We start from the raw sequence: 4,999 nt of genomic DNA, 5'->3' as shown, positions 1-4,999 counted from the left end.
ATTTACTGCCTATGAAAACCTGCTCTTAGGGGAGCTCTGGTGGTCTAGTGGCAAAAAGCTGCAACTACAATCCCAGAGGTGCACGGTTCGAATCCACCAGATGCTCTGCTGGGGAAGGAGGGACAATCTCCTCCTGTACCAGTCAGATCTGATTTGACGGTACACGCACACAAAAATAATAAAAAAATGAAATAAAATAAAACCTGCTCTATATGACAAAAGTCATATAGAATTAAGGGATGCATTACAGGGAGGGCTGGAGGAGCGAGGGAAGAAAATGTGCAACAATGAAAGAAAAACCAACCACCACCACTTGCTGGAGGATCATTTCTGACTCGATGGTACACAGGAACAAAATGCATCTGGCTAGGGGTTGGCAACATCTGTCTACAGCCCCCGCTTTTTTTTTTTTCTTTTGGCCGAGTGCAGTATAGTTTATTGATGGTGCATGACAAGATGGGTTCTCTAAGCCCCTCCCCTTTCTGTGGAAACTGTGTCAAGGATGTGAGATTCTCAGTGTGTGTGTGTGTGTGTGTGTGTGTGTGTGTGTGTGCGCGCGTGTGTGTGCATCAAGTTGTGGCAAGGACTCCCCAGCAGCAAAGGGTGTCTCTCTCTTCTAGTGCTGTTGCTGGGGCTGGTGGTCCAAGGGGCTCTTATTCTTTGGAGGCAATGTGACCCATCAGGCCGAGCACCTGGTTGCTGTAACCAAATTCACTGTCATATCAGGAAATGAGTTTAACAAAGTGGTCATTCAGGGCAATGCCAGCCCCAACTTCAAAGGTGGAAGAATGGGTGTCACTGTTTAAGTCACAGGAGACAACCTAGTCTTCAGTGTATCCCAGGAAGCCCTTAAGGCACCCTGCTGATGATGTCTGCCTTATTACTTTCTTGATGTCATATTTGGCAGCTTTCTCCAAACAGCAGGTCAGATTCATGACTCATAGATTAGGGGTGGGGGCATGGAAAGCCATGCCAGTAAGTTTCTCAATCAGCTCAAGAATGACTTTGCCCATGGCCTTGGCAGTGCCACCAGATGCAGGGATGATGTTCCAGGGAGCTCCATGGCCATCACACCACAGCTTTCCAGAGATGCCATACACAGTCTTCTGGGTGGCAATGATGGCATGGACTGTGGTCATGAGTCCCTCTACAATGGAGAGGCAGAGCAGTTGGTGGTGTAGGAGGCATTGGCTGACAATCTTGAGAGAGTTGTCCTGTTTCTCATGGTTCATGACCATCCCAAACATGGGGCCATCTGCAGAAGGAACAGATTAGTTCCCCTTTTGCACCACCCCTCAAGTGAGCCCCAGCCTTCTCCAAGGTTGTAAAGACACTAGTGAACTACACAACATTCTCAGTACCTTCATCACCCCACTTGATGTTGGCAGGATCTCGCTTCTGGAAGATAGTGATGGTTTTCCCATTGATGACAAGCTTCCTATTCTCAGCCTTGAACTTGCCATGGGTGGAATCATATAGCTGAGGTTGATAAAGGGGTCATTGATGGCAACAGCATCCAATTTGCCAGAGTTAAAGCAGCCCTGGTGGAGAGGCATCCAATGTGGACAAATCACTTTACTCCGACCTTCACCATCATGTCTCAGGGATGCAGCTAAGGCTGCAGGAGAGAAGAGATCAATTTTCCAATCAGTGAGAAGCAAAGAGGCCAGATCCTTTTTAGTTTGTTTGTTTTTCCTCTTGTTTTGTACTGTCAAATTGATTCCGACTCGCACAAGAGGAGATTGCCCCTCCTTCTCCAGAGGAGCATCTGGTGGATTTGAACCACATGCCTTCGGAATTGCAGTGCAGCTTTTTGCTTTTTGCCACAGAGCTCCCTCAAGCCCACATCCTTTTTAAAGCCTTAGTTTTTGAAATGATTCTGTCCTAGATGATGAGCACAGGCAGTCTGTGTCTTCATGGAACTTGTGCATTGTTTGTTATATTATATGCCCTCATAAAATTTGTGTGACTCATAGTGACCCTGGGGAGCTCTGCTAGCCTAGTGATAAGGATTTCCACTGCCAGCCCAAAGGCAGGCAGTTTGAATCACCAGTTTCTCCACAGGAGAAAGATAGGCAGCCTCCTAACAGTGAGACTTTCCTGATGCTGAAAATTTGCTGGAACCGCTGAACAGTCCAACATGACAGCACATAATAGCAACAAAATAGTGACTCTGCATGAAAAAGTAGATTGCCTCATAGGTTTTCCTTTATGACTAAATAATATTCTATTGTACATATGTACCACATTTTGCTTACCCAGTCATCATCTGTTGATGGACATTTTAAATTATTCTGTTGGCTAGTGTGAATAATGCTGCAATAAACATTGGCGTACACGTATCTCTGAGAGCTTGTTCCCCTCTGCCTTTTTTTAAGTATATACTTAGAACTGGAGGGAGCTCTGGTGGCCTCGTGGCAAGAAGCTGCGCTGCAATCCCGAAGGCACACGGTTCAAGGCCACCACCCGCTCCACAGGAGGATGGACAATTTCCATCCATGACACTGAAAACCCACTGGAGTGTGAGCTATGAGATTACGAGGTCATATGTTACTTCTGTATTTGTTGTTTTCAGGAATTGCCAGATTCAACAATTCCCACCAGCAATGGATGAAAACTTCACATCCTCACCAACACTAGGTATTTTCTAGTATTGTTGTTCTTGTTATTTGGTAATAACCATGTGACGTGATATCTCACTGTAGTTTTGAATTGCTGCACTGTGTAATGAACTGTGTGGGAGTGAGGGCCCCAGTACCTGAACCTCCACTAACTTCTCAAAGGGGAGAGTCAACAGCATCAACAGTCAATTACCTGTAAGATAGATGAGCCTCCACACTCCATGCTCTAAAAACCTCTTCTACCACTTCGGACATGAACTGTCCCTTTCGCAGCACTCACTCTTTGTCTTACTAGATTTGCTCATTCATTATAATGACCTTACAGGACTCACAGAAAATATTCCCAGTTATGGAGTTTAATATGGAGGTAATAGGTCACGATTAGGAATGGACATATTCAGGATTCAGTTCTTCACTCAGGACAACCTCTTCTCAGCAGCCCCAAAAGACAATCTTCTCCCTCTCTGGCCCTCAGTGATATCTCAGAGCTCTTATAGCTTGGCCAATTACATGTCCAGGCACATCCCTACTCTGCCAATTAGCCTAGGCCCAAACATGCTCAGCTCTAACTCTGTGGACTGGCAGACCCAGCTCTCTAATAAATGCTCAAAGGTACACCTTCTGCCAGCAAGCATTCTGCTTTCTTGCTCTTTGGACCAGGAGCCCTCAGCTCTGTCTCATCCTGGTCGCTAGGTATTGCCACCTCTCGTGCTGCCACCATCTCGTCTTATGTCATTTTGCCATCATCTTGTGGTCTTGAATGGTCTCTCTCATGTCACAGTTCAGTCTCTGATTCTCACAGAGATCTTAAGTCCAAGGGACTACTTGCACTCTCTGGCCCTTTTCTTCTAATGGTAGTGAGACCCCATTTTCACTTTAAGGGGTGGCTTGGCTCCTTTAAAGCCTGGCAGGATGACCAAACCAACCAATTTCCGCATGAGTTTCTGCACATCCTGTTTGCATGGGCCCACAAGAAAGGTGTCTATTTCCTTATTTACATTATTAGGAAGCAATCCAGTCCCTTTGGTATGATACGAACACCTCATATTTCCATAGTCCCACTCATAAGGAATATAAAGACAATGGGGTCACCCTGGAGAACATTATGCTGAGTGAAGTATCTCAGTCACAAAAGGACAAATATTGCATGGTGCCACTGTTGTAGAACAGGACTGACCTTGGGATTGGGGGGAGACTGAGAAAGATGGGTTCAATAATGTATACTGCATTGAAACAGATAAGGGAGAAAACTGTTTAAAAAGGATATGTGATTAGGTATTTTTGTCATGACAGGAGTCCAGAGCGAAGGCTACATAGTGGAGTGGACCTGGGAGAGGGTTTGTAAAACAATGAAAGAATTTTTCTTTTACTTTTCCAAGAGGGTAGTGTACTAGGAGGGAGGGTTGGGAGGGGAGAAAAGTGCAACAGTGAATGAATGGAAACCCAAAGTCTCTGTAAATTTTCATTGAAATTAATAATAAATTTTAAAAAAGAAGAAAAAAAAGACAATGGGGTCAGAAGAGTCACATCAGATAAGTCACTGCATCACCACTACATTTCCCTAATGATTAGTGATATTCAACATCTTGTCACATTCTTATTTGCAGCTTGTAGAACATCTTTGATAATATTCAAAACCTTTGTCTATTTTTTAATTGGATTGTTTGTTTTCTTGTGGCGGTTATTCTGTTGTATTTCTTTATCAATTTTAAATCTGTTTCAGTGCTAATGTTGAGTTTTACCAGAATCCTGTGAAATAGAAAACAATGATATTTAGAGAAATGTCCTCACTGTTTCTGAAATGGCTTAACTCCAAATAATGCTCTTCTTATATGATCTAAATAAGACTGACAGATGCCCTTTTGTTTACTCACTCTTTGCCTTATAAATGAGTAACTGAATTGCTTGTCCCCACTTATTAATCAGAAACAAAATGTTTGTTAACTAAACTTTGTTTAAGCTTCCCACAAGTCCCTGAACTTCTGCCCACTTTTAATTAAGCCAATATGCTACCCCTCTTTGAAGGCCTCTGCTGAAAACACACTGAACCGGCCATAAAACGTTTTGATTTATACTCTAATGACATCAGCCTTGTGTTCCATTTCCCCACACCTGGGATTTTTGGATGGATTTTGGTTGGTTGAGGGTATTTTCCCCCCTAGTCTTGTTTACTCCATCATTATAAAAGAATTTTGCCCTATCTCTTTGAGATACCTGTATATCAGATATCAGAGGATTCCATTGCTGTGTAGTCTCCCCCTCCAACAGTTACTATAGTCCTTCCCTCCTTTTATTTCTGAATAAATCTTCTCCCTCTCCAAGTTTCGAGATCTCTGGTAGCTTAGTGGTTAGGGGTTGTGCTGCCATTGAAAACCTGC

This window comes from Elephantulus edwardii, unplaced genomic scaffold (assembly GCF_000299155.1).
Source record: "Elephantulus edwardii isolate Elephantulus edwardi_28Jun2011 unplaced genomic scaffold, EleEdw1.0 scaffold00109, whole genome shotgun sequence".
Classification (NCBI taxonomy): domain Eukaryota; kingdom Metazoa; phylum Chordata; class Mammalia; order Macroscelidea; family Macroscelididae; genus Elephantulus; species Elephantulus edwardii.
Note: the sequence above shows the minus strand (reverse complement) of the source record.